Below are 12333 nucleotides of genomic sequence, written 5' to 3'. Positions count from 1 at the left end.
TTGTCTCATGCCATACACACAGCACTGCCTAAATACCAAAAACGAGAGTTTTAATTCTCTCATAAGGCATCATGGGCGGAGACATGCAAATCACTCCTTTATGTCCCTTTGGCCAACTATGCATCCACAACTGCTATATCTAGTATAGGTAAATCTAAAAACAACTGGACTTGCTGAGTAATTAGCAAGTCCAGTTGTTTTTAGATTTACCTATACTAGATATACCATGACCTGGATGAATGAAAATCTTCATAGTCACCCACAACTGCTGGTTTATAGCACAGATACAACCTAATGGTTCAGAGCCATATATCCAAACATATATCTTGTTAGATCTCATCAGTGCAACATATTGGCTTCGTAACATGGTTTCTGAGTTGGTAGGACTTGGAGAGTAGCGAAATGGAAAACCAGACCTAGTTAGGGTGAGAAGGGCTAAAAAGAGCCAAAAAGCCATCTATGCTTCCAGAACCGCTGGTTTATAGCAAAGATACAGCCTAATGTTTCAGAAAGAGGAATTAAATTTTATATTGTAGAGTGAATTATTTGCTGTGTAAACAGTGTCATTTAGGAATAAAAACTACATCACAAAAATCGTGACAGAATATCTTTCAGATTTTTAATTAAAGGGGGCATTTACTGTTAAGTTTAATTTTAGTATTTTATAGACTAAATCCTTATTCTTAGCAGCTTTTTAGTTTGTATTTTTTTTACAGTGTTTGAGTTATTTGCCTTCCTTTTCTGCTTTTTCCAGCTTGGAATTTAACCTGCTATCTGGTCGCTAGAAGTCACAGGCCCCGACAGACAGAAAACTATTGCTCGGTGAGCCTACAATTTTATTTTTGTCTTCACTTTTTGTTACTTATCTTTTTTTAGTCCCACTCCTATTACAGGCTTTCGTTTCAACTACCGCCTTGTTGCTAGGGTAAATTCAGCCTTGTATGCTTTGTTACAGATCTTTTAATCAGCTGCTAAACAAAAGGGTAAACAGGCTAAAACCATAAAAAGTAAAGTGTGAATAATCCCTTTAATTTGTAGGAAAAAGTTGCTTCAAATGACAATATCTTTTATAAGACTAAAGCTCAGGCCTGGACTGGCAATCTGTGTGTTCTGGCAAATGCCAGAGGGGCTGCTGTAAATATCCATAGACAGTCACTATTTATTGGGCTCGTGGGGTGCTTTTTGGGCCTCTGTTTGGGCCTCTGTGTACCTAAAATGCCAGGGCCTAATTTCATTCTCAGTCCAGACCTGCTTAAGCTGGCCATAGATGTAAAGATCTTTAAAAGATCTTATCATTATCGTGAGACCACGATTATTTCAAAACGATCGTTTAAATGTACGATTTGTCCATCAACTAAAAAAAACATTTCAGGCGATATTGCCAGGAAAACTGAGGGTAGCTGCTTGGCCCTGCAAACAAAGATAGATTGCACTGGGACCAATACATTTTTTTTAACCTGGCTGATCATTTTTCTGACAGATGTCGGACGAAAAATCGTAAGACGTACGATCGTTCAATTCCCACCAACTTCACGAAAATTTGACAGATTGGTCGGATTTCGCGAAAATCGGTCGTTCACCAAAGAAAAATCTTTGCTTTGATGAGGACCTTACATGTAATTTCTAGTTTTACAACCCCTGTAATATACAGGCACCAATCCAGTGGTATGCATGATGAGATTTCTTGCAAAAAAAATAGCAGTTTGGACCTTATAATATGTAACATGATAACTCCCAAATACACAATTTTATGTAAATGTATCTATCTCCATTTTTCTATATAAAGTAGGCCATTTTCCATTTTACAGGCAAGTTACCTATCCAACACAGTATCTCCTAGCAGTTTGGATAAACAGCTCTAAGCATGAACATGACCATAAGACTTGCTATTTGAGTTTGTCATTGATGTGCTGCATAGAATGACCCAACCAAAGCACACATTTCTAAATGCGTTAGGGTGGTGTGACGCGCCAGCCAAAAGAAAGGGGAAGCCAGCAGATCTTGCAAGTTGGTCTCCATGACCATGATGGTGATGTGATCGGATCTATGATTACATCGCATTCGCATCCAAACCACACATTTTTTTACTGTGCAGGCCCCTCCAATTAGACGGGCCCTTGGCAACTGCCTAGGGTCCCTAGCGGGCAATCCTCTTCTGGAAAAGATAGTGTATTTTTCAAACTGATTTTAGCACTCCTAAACATGAAGATATATGCCCCAGGGGCTACCTAATGCTAGTTCATGCTCAAAAACTGGGAAATCAAAGTGCGCACCGCAAACCTTTGGGAAAAAAAACGTTATCTTTATTTAATACCTTTTAAAGGACGGCAAATGGTTTGATTTCTTCCTAAGCCTGTGTTAAATGCATGATCAACAGTTTCATAGACCTTGACCTAATCAGAACAGCTTAGCACCACGGTGCCCCCTCCCTTATCCTGGGCAGATTACTACGCTGTTATCATCCATAAACAATTTAATCGCTACCTCCTCACCCTTTGGAATATCCTGTCTATATTTCCCAATTAAAAGCAGCGTTCAACACTCTTTACCTCTTGTTTATATAGTCTAATCGACGGGTGAACTAGAGGGGAGTGAATAACCAATGCAAGTTTAAATAATTCACTTTCCCAGACAAGTAGGGCAAATGACAAACTTTTTTGTAGTAGACTCACTTATGCTGTAGTTAACAAATGTTGTGGTAGATAAAGATTGGGACTTCTATGTTTTGTATCCCCTTCCCCTTCTTCCTCCTCTGTGTGGTGTATATTTTATGTGTCCTGTTGCTCACATATGGTAGACACTCCCAAAAAAAACTAAATTCTGTGGGAATTTTGGAACGGCTGAATTATTGAGACATATTTGGTTCCTCCCTTCAGCCAGTTGTACAGTTAGAGTAAATCCTCATCGAAGAGTTGTAGCTTCTCCCACTTGAATGGTAGAATGTGTTGTTTATCAGTGGCAATGATCATACAGCATTTAGTGATTTCCCCCTTCACTAGAAATGTTTTATTTGATGCCAAAGATTTGTGAACCTTGTCAGTTCACCTGAAACCTCATTGATTACCAATCATTAAAGGGATCCTGTCATTGGAAAACATGTTTTTTTCAAAAAGCATCAGTTAATAGTGCTACTCCAGCAGAATTCTGCACTGAATCCATTTCTCAAAAGAGCAAACAGATTTTTTTTATATTCAATTTTGAAATCTGACATGGGGCTAGACATTTTGTCAATTTCCCAGCTGCCCCTGGTCATGTGACTTGTGCCTGCACTTTAGGATAGAAATGCTTTCTGGCAGGCTGCTGTTTTTCCTTCTCAATGTAACTGATTGTGTCTCAGTGGGACATGGGTTTTTACTATTGAGTGTTGTTCTTAGATCTACCAGGCAGTTGTTATCTTATGCTAGGGAGCTGCTATCTGGTTACCTTCCCATTGTTCTTTTGTTTGGCTGCTGGGGGGGAAAGGGAGGGGGGGGTGATATCACTCCAACTTGCAGTACAGCAGTAAAGGGTGATTGAAGTTTATCAGAGCACAAGTCACATGACTTGGGGCAGCTGGGAAATTGACAAAATGTCTAGCCCCATGTCAGATTTCAAAATTGAATAAAAAAAAATCTTTTGAGAAATGGATTTCAGTGCAGAATTCTGCTGGAGCAGCACTATTAACTGATTAATTTTGAAAAAAAAGTTTTTTCCCATGACAGTATCCCTTTAAGTCAAACTCCAGGCTGGATCTGCCAATGCCTGGTATATTATGTATGTGGAATTTACATGCGATCCACTTTAATCTACAATAGTCTGACTCAGATAGAAACATTGCATAGAGATCAAAATCACAGGCGTAACTACCTATACAGTAGACAACAGGGGGACCCGGACCGTGGGGTCTGCTGCATCATAGTCCCGCTCCTTGACTCATCTTTTAACTGGTCCAAAAGGTGTGACCCAAGTGAGTCGGGAGGGGAGCCAAGGGAAGAGGACTGTTTGTGCCAGGCCCCCTCAGTAGATTTTTTGACAGGTGGGGGCACGACGCTCTAAATCAACTTGTCTTTGTTTTAATCTTGCCATTCTGCTGCAATATCCACAACGCTAGATTTACAGAGTAAATGATGGATCTTTTGCCATGTTTCTGAATAATCATTATAAAAACATGCTCGATTCCCGAACTCATCCCTCAAATTTGCTATGGGAGTTTTTTTTATGGCAAATCATTTTGCCCATCGCTAATCCTGGACAATTAGCTCGACTACCCAGTGACCAGCTCTGTAGCTGATATAGCCACAAGTTTCACAGGTATCCTCCACAAACAATTTAATTGTTACCTGCTCATCTGTTTTGATATCCTGTCTACGTTTTCCTAATTAAAGGCAGCGATCAACACTCTTCACTGCTTGTTTTATAGACTAATTGCCAGGTGAGCCTAAATACGCTTCTTAATTTTAGCTGTGTTGACCCAACCTCTGTACTGTCCACATTCTGCTATTATTTGGACTCCTTGAATATTTGTTCAAAAAAGACAACATTTTTCAGATGTAAGCTTAAAACAAATACGTAGCACAAATATATAATAAGTGCTGTATGCATTAAAACATATGACCCAGGTGCTACTTTATCCATAAAAATCGGGAAATCAAGGTACACACAGGGAACCTTTGAAAAAAATCTTGATATTTTTTTAATACATATTCAAATTGTATTGTTATTGTTGCTTTTTATTAAATATCTTTCTATTCAGGACCTGTTGTATTCATATTCCAGTTTATTATTCATATTTCTGCCTGGTGGCTAGAGTAATTTGGACACTTTTCTATGTGAGTGTTTTTTTTTGGTGGGGAAACCTGGCAAAATGTTTCAACCATGGATAATCCTGGTCATTCAGCTCAACGACCCAGTTACTGTCTCTGTAGCTGATATAGTCACATTAATGTAGGGCCCACATCCCATAGATACAGTCTTTCACTATGGGACTGGTTCACAGAGGAAGGGGGTATTCAGAAACAGACCGCCTGATTACATTTGGCTTGCCTGTGGTATTGGATAAGATTTTGCTATTAATTTAGGTGCCCAACTTGTAAGCATCCAACCACGAGCTGTCATGGAGTTCTATATCTGTGAATGTAATGGGACTTTTGTAAATTATTTTTATAATAAATTAAATTAATATTGAAATAAACTCATTATAGTTGAAATCTGTTATTGTGGCACTGAGGAAAACAAATCTTCCATGGCATAATATTCAACATATTTTCAAGGGCAGACATAATTTTTCTAAAGCTCTGCAAGCCAGTCATGTCTTTCACCTTGTGACAAAGTGAGAAGATTAACACAGTTGTTGTTTGTACAGGGTATAAAGCAATGCAATTATCTTAATGAGCACAAGCATAAGATAAGGTGGTGTTGGAGCTGTAAACCTTTGTCCTGTGTGTACATTGACAGATAAGCTATGCTTTGCCCAAGATCTCGCCACCTGGCAACCTCTCCATCACAACCGCGCTCACTGCCCTTTTCAGTTACTGCTAAACAAAAAGATCAAAGGGAAACTATTATGAAAAGAATTGGAATAAATCAGGTTGGAGTGTGTGTTTGTATGGATGAAAACTATTTGTGTGTGTGTTTAGTCACAAAAGGAAACATGTTCATAGAATTTGGTGATTTTCAACAAAGAGGTGTTATAATGGTTCGCCATCTGTCAGGGTTACTCTGAGGTGCTTTAAGTGCTGTATTTTTAACAACTTGAAAACAAGGCACCAGAGTACCCAAAACAGCCCCCTTTTGACTTGACTTGCTAGCATGGAAACATGTCAGGCTATTACCATTCAAGTCTTTGGCGCACCTGTGTGCCAGCACCTCTCATGAGTGATCTGACTCTTGGAACTCTTGTACAGTCAGATGACTCCTACTATATTGTGCATGGGGTTAAAGAACCCTGCCAAGAAATGGACAGGCAACACTTATGTGTAGTTGATTGTCCTGTTTTCAGATTGGTTGAATATCTTGAATGTTTGTCCTTGGGGTTAAGGGTGGTGGCAGACTGGGAGATTAGTCGTCCAGCGTCAAATCTTCTCTAATGCGGGCGAATAATGTCACTGAAATGCCTTCCTGCCGGAAAGAATGCGAATCGCCGTCGGGATGGCATACGTAATGTTTCGGAATTCCGAAGTCATCTGAAGTTTCCTTGTGAGGCATCCCGCTGGTGAGTCGCATTCTTGCCGGCAGGAAGGCATTTCAGGGAGATTACCCACATTAAAGAAGATTTGATGCTGGGCAACTAATCTCCCCGTCCCCGTCTGCCACCACCCTAAATGTGCAAAATATCTGGCATTGCCTTCCTACATAGTCTCCTGCTTCTAATCTTGGTTTCCCAGATGTTCACAGATCAAGAGTTATTCGAACAGTGAAGTTACTTAGACATTAGCCTTAGAGGTGAAAGCCTTGGTCCCCTACAGAGGTTTCCCATCCCACACTGTACCACCCACATACTCCATTACGCCCCTTCTCCCTTGGTACCTTATGATAACAGACAGTGGGGCTGACAGATGCCATGCCAAGCTGCTTGGCTTCCTCTTTCATACTTTGTAACGGTTTGCTAACCAGGAGCATACAGCGTCAGACTGGGGGTGTCAAGGGCCAGCCGGGGCTGCGAGTTTTAGGGGCCCCCTCCACATGCACCCCCTTTTCTGCCACCATTCTGCATATATTTTACCACCTTAACTTGCTGCTTTTGATCAGGAGAGAGGGGCAGAGCAGCCAACCCCCTTCTTTTTTTGTGTGTTATCAGATTTTATGGTATGCCCCCCCCCCCGGTCTCCCATCACTCTTACACATTTCCCGATTTCTGATGATTTTCCACGATTTGAAAAATCCTATGTACACATGGTGGCTTCTGGAGACGTTGTGCACATGCATGTGACGTCATTTCTGCTGATGCAAGGTCCACTTACATCACAGACCCCGGCAGCATCTTCTAAAAAGTTGACAGCTTTTAAGGGGGTTATGGGAGCATCCACAGTGCCATGTGGAGTGGGGTCACTCCCCCAGTATCCTGCTAGCACAATCTGACTCTAAGAGCATGCACATTTGAAGCCTGGACTAGACTAGAAACCAACCTACTGTTGTTTGTTTTTATTAAGTATGAGGGGGGGATGTGCAGTTATGGAGGTTACACTCTGCAGGGGACTGAGATTGTATAAAAAGATGTAATTCTCCTTTAAGACGTGGAAAGATTATTTAGTAAGCACATAATTCTTGGCTTCAGGGTAAAATAAACTATAAATGTAGTTATATCTTTGTCCAGCGGGTTTGCTTATCATCCACTCCTTAAGGTTAGAAGGGAGTGATTGGCACTATCCTCAGCCATTTGACATGGACAGCAATATCAACATCTGCTTGATGAAATAGGCAAAAGAATTCAGAAGTGAAACAAACTAAACTGTAAAAGACATACAAGAAATGATAAACAAGCCAGAACTGATTACTGGCAATGGAGAAATGAATAAACAAGGAAAGGTGTAAGAACTTGGGAGTTTGTACAATTACTTTGTAGACAGTATTCACTTTGCAGTCATTCTGTCACTGTACTGTACTGAGGCATTAGGGTGTGAGTTGTTTGGGTGAGGTTTTTTAAGAGATATATGGGTGCTGTTTACCCAGTCAGATTATGAGCTCCTTTTGCCACTCTGTCAGGGACAAGTACAAGGATACATTCCACTAGTTACATTTACTATGTGCACTTGTGTAATAAAATATCTGAGTATTACAAGGCCAGTTTCCCTTCAGTTTCCCTTTCATGAGATATTATTGCTCTTGTGTTTACGCTGTGTATTTCATTCTTTACAAGAAGGTGTTGTTATCAGCAATCACTCATGCTGTGCCTGTCTGTAAAATTATGTTTTCATTTAACAACCAACTAGGTTTATTAGCACTGGACCTAACATCAAACTCTCACCCTGACAGTCAAAGATAGAGTCCATGACAACATTGGACTTAACAAACATTATAGCCTTTTCGCTCTCACCTACTACCTGTTTCTTCTGTGACCTTTAACCGTGTTAAAACAACACTAGTAGTTGCCAGTTTGAGGGCCACAATTATAACCAGAAGATACATCAGATGGGACCTCTTTGCATTGCATCCCCAGCAGTCTGGTATCCTGCTGTATATAATAATGTAAACATGAAATAAACAATAGTTTTGCTTCCAATAAGGAATAATTATATCTTAGTTTGGATCAAGTACAAGGTAATGTTTTATTATTACAGAGAAAAAAGGTAATCATTTTTCTAAATTTTGATTATTTGATTAGAATGTTATCTATGGGATACAGGCTTTCTGTAATTTGGAGATTTCTGGATAACGGATTTCTGGATAACGGATTTCTGGATAATGGATCACATACCTGTACTAAACATTTGCCTCTAGTATTTCCTTCTTACCATTAAGTTAATTCAAAGGAAACCATACAGCTAGGGATACAGGATTCAGTTCGGGATTTATCCAGGATTTGGCCTTTTTAAACAGGATTCTAAGTGGAATCCAAGTGCTTGTCACAAATAGTCGATTTTGTACATCCCTACATCAAACTCTTGGAGGTTGACCCCAATTTATAAGGCAGCAAAAAAGATTCCCTATTTCCCCTAGGTACTCTCCTGATAATGGTTGCCTAGTGCTGGCTGGAGGGGTCGGCACCTCTCCCAATAATATCTGCACAAAAATTTGCCAAACACCGAAGGCTAGTATAGCGGCGATATCCCCTGCATGTTTATTTCGTCAAGTGATGTAACGTTTCGGGGGCGTGCCCCTTCCTCAGACATGTCTGTGGAAGGGGCACGCCCCCGAAACGTTACATCACTTGACGAGATAAACGTGCAGGGGATATCCCCGCTATACTAGCCTTCGGTGTTTGGCACATTTTTGTGCTGACCCCAATTTATCCCAGAAGATATGATTATTTTATTATTCCAAGAAAAGGTGCAGAGAGGGCATTATGATTAAGGTGCAGACAGCAGGAGAGGAGAGATATGGAATAGTGTGGAGAGGAAGCAGAGTTGGTATGGAGATCAGGGAAGAAGGTGGAGAGGGTATAAAAATCAGGAAGAAGGGCCACAGAGATTGGGAAGGAGTAGAAAGGGAAATGAGATGAGACAGAGAGGTGGCAAAGAGAGCATGGATGTTGGGAAAGTTTATGGCAGAAGCCAGAGATGTGAAAAATTAAGTGGGAATATATATATATATTTTTTTAGATAGAATTGACTGAATTTTCATTTTCATCATTATCTTCATTTTGCCTGAGTGATGTCTTTCTGATAACTCATTGCACTTAGCTTTTTTTTTGTAGGACATCTGGAGGTATGTTCAGGTCCATGGGCCAAAATGAACTGACTCTCTCATCGTTCTCTCCACTGCATACATAGTAGCTAATTAAAATAAACCACATCTACATATTCATCTACCAATGCTCATCTCTCAGTATCACAATCATTTGCTTTATTTGCACTTCACATCTAATTTTGCACAGCATCTTATTAAGGCAGTTCCCCCACAATCCTCTCTTCCTCTGAGCAGATTATTTTGCATAATTAGTGTCAAAAATACTGGAATAGTGTGATCAGTCTCCGGTATTGCAGTTGCTACGTTGTCCTATTAAACCAGGTCTGGAGGCTTTTTTAGAGAGGGCAAAAGACCACAGTAGTGCAACGGTAGCTCTATGGACCATACTAACAGGGAGTTCGTATATTCCCTCCCTATGGTTTTATTCTTAGAAGAAATGCATTTTTATAATGAAGAAAAAAGACTGAATTGGAAGTTTTTATCCAGGATGGCTGGATATGTTTCACAGTTCTGCTGTGTAAAGATGTAACAAATTAAGACTGGTCCTTGGAAAACAACAGCACCAAATGTCCATATGTAACAAGCTACCCTGTTACTGCACTTTTGCCCTTATCTTAAGGCTGTCAGACTGGATGCATTTTGTTAAGTCACAAAACATATTGTAATATTAACATCATTTTCACCCGACAGTTGAACACAGGCCACAGTTGCCCATCGGAGTGTTAAGAATGGGCAAGAGCTCCAATAAAATGCATTTCCTTTCAGCCATGAAAATCAGGAAGGATCTGATTGCAGGCTGTGAATAGGACCATTCATCCCGTATTGATATAAATTAGGGTAGTGAGAATGAACTAGTTATTTGTATTATCTGGTGTTTATATAGCACCAACACATTTCCATAGAACTTTTAACAGATTATTCATCATTCACACCAGTCCCTGCCCCAGTGGAGCTTTTTGCATGCACTGCTGCAATACAGTTCCCACTGGTAAATAACGCATATGTGGTCAGTTCTGTACTAGGAATTATGCACATCAAGGGTGCTCACCGCTGCTATTAATAATATACCAGTAAAGCACCATTAATACAGCCACTAATATACAAAGCTGTGCTACAATACAAAAAATAAACACAATACAAAACAGGTATGGGATCTGTAATGCAGAAACCGGTTATCCAGAAAGCTGAGAATTATGGAACGGTTATCTCCCATAGACTCCATTTTAATTAAATAATTCAGGATTTTAAAACATATTTCCTTTTTCTCTGTAATAACCAAATACTACCTTGTACTTGATCCCAACTAAGATATAATTATCCTTATTGGAGGCAAAACAATCCTATTGGCTTTAATTCATGTTTTAATAATTTTTTTAGTGGACTTAAGGTATGGAGATCCAAGTTATGGAAAGTTCCCTATTCCGGAAAACCCCAGGTCCTGGATAATAGGTCGCACAGCTGTACAATACAATAAAAAATGTTTTTTGTTTTTTTTAATTGTGTTTAAATACTGTTGTTTTTTTTTTGGGATTAATTCTCATTGCTGGCAAGTGTATCCGCTGCTTGTGGTTTCTTTTGTGCCTATATATATATATATATATATATATATATATATATATCTCTTTGATAGATAGATAAATGAGAGACCTGTATGTGCAATGTATTGATTAAAAAATATATATAAAGATTTTCTTATATTTCATACCATTGTGTATTTGCAGTTTGTGTGAAAACCCAGTATTTGTAAAATTGTGTATTTTGCTTACTCTGTGGGGAATATTTTTGGGTTATTTTGCACCTCTTATCCATGTTATTCTAACATTTTTATGATTTATATTTTTTTGTTTAAATACTTATTATAATTCCTGGTTATAATTCAGGTGAGTAAGGGGACCTGTAAAAGAACATTTCAGGATAGGCATTTATTTTAGTGCTTGAGCCCCATCTAGTGGTACAATTGCAAATAAACAGGAGGAATTAACAGGACACTATGCCTCTTTTCTAATATTTAGGGGCACATTTACAAAGCTCGAGTGAAGGATTCGAATTAAAAAAACTTCGAATTTCGAAGTGTTTTTTGGGCTACTTCGACCATCGAATGGGCTACTTCGACCTTCGACTACGAATCGAACGATTCGAACTAAAAATCGTTCCACTATTCGACCATTCGATAGTCGAAGTACTGTCTCTTTAAGAAAAACTTCGACCCCCTAGTTCGGCAGCTAAAAGCTACCGAACTCAATGTTAACCTATGGGGAAGGTCCCCATAGGCTTGCCTGAGTTTTTTTGATCGAAGGATATTCCTTCGATCGTTGGATTAAAATCCTTCGAATAATCCTTCGATCGTTCGATCGTAGGATTTGCGCTAAATCGTTCGACTTCGATATTCGAAGTCGAACGATTTTAGTTCCTAGTCGAATATCGAGGGTTAATTAACCCTCGATATTCGACTCTTGATGAATCGGCCCCTTGGTGTCACTCAAGGTCATTGTGAGTTTTTCACCTGGGCATTTGGAGCCCTGTGGAAAAGAGGACAAAATGCAAAATCATTCTCATTCAGTTTGAAAAGCAATTGCCCGAAGGAACCCTTTCACTTTCATCTATTAAAAGGCAGGGGGTCTTCCATGGGCTACAGTTGTATTCAGATCTGATAGCACTGTTATTGCTTACCTTTCTGTTTAGTTCCCCTGCTATTTCAGACTCTCATTCCAGCCACTGCCTGGTTGCTAAGGTAAGTTGGACCCTAGCAATCAAATAGCTGATAAAAATTCCAAACTGGAGAGCTGCTGGACAAAAAAAGCTAAATAATTAGAAAGCCTCTAAAAATAAAAAGTCAAGATCAATTGAAAATTGTCTCCGCATATCACTGTCTGCATCCTGCTAAATTACTAATGGAGTTTGCTTGATATCTACTTTATTATGACAGGCCCACAAACTAAGCCAAACGTTTGAATACTTTCTGAACCAGGTATAACTCTGTTAAATTTACTATGAATTAGGCAGAGCAGA

The 12333-nt window shown here is 39.4% G+C and overlaps 1 protein-coding gene across 3 annotated transcripts in view; it reads left to right on the top strand.

Annotated features, from left to right (window-relative positions):
• Nucleotides 1-12333, top strand: part of slc25a21.L (solute carrier family 25 (mitochondrial oxoadipate carrier), member 21 L homeolog) — a 198318-nt gene that overhangs the window by 2205 nt on the left and 183780 nt on the right. For 2 of the 3 annotated variants that reach the window (XM_018229295.2, NM_001097058.1), the window contains 1 exon segment: nt 755-822. The exons of the other annotated variant lie outside the window; for it this stretch is intronic. The gene's annotated coding sequence lies outside the window, so the exon portion shown is untranslated. 3 annotated transcript variants of the gene reach the window in all.

This window comes from Xenopus laevis, chromosome 8L, assembly GCF_017654675.1.
Source record: "Xenopus laevis strain J_2021 chromosome 8L, Xenopus_laevis_v10.1, whole genome shotgun sequence".
NCBI classification, from domain to species: domain Eukaryota; kingdom Metazoa; phylum Chordata; class Amphibia; order Anura; family Pipidae; genus Xenopus; species Xenopus laevis.
The sequence above is the reverse complement of the archived record's forward strand: the minus strand, read 5'-3'. Positions and strand labels throughout refer to the sequence as shown.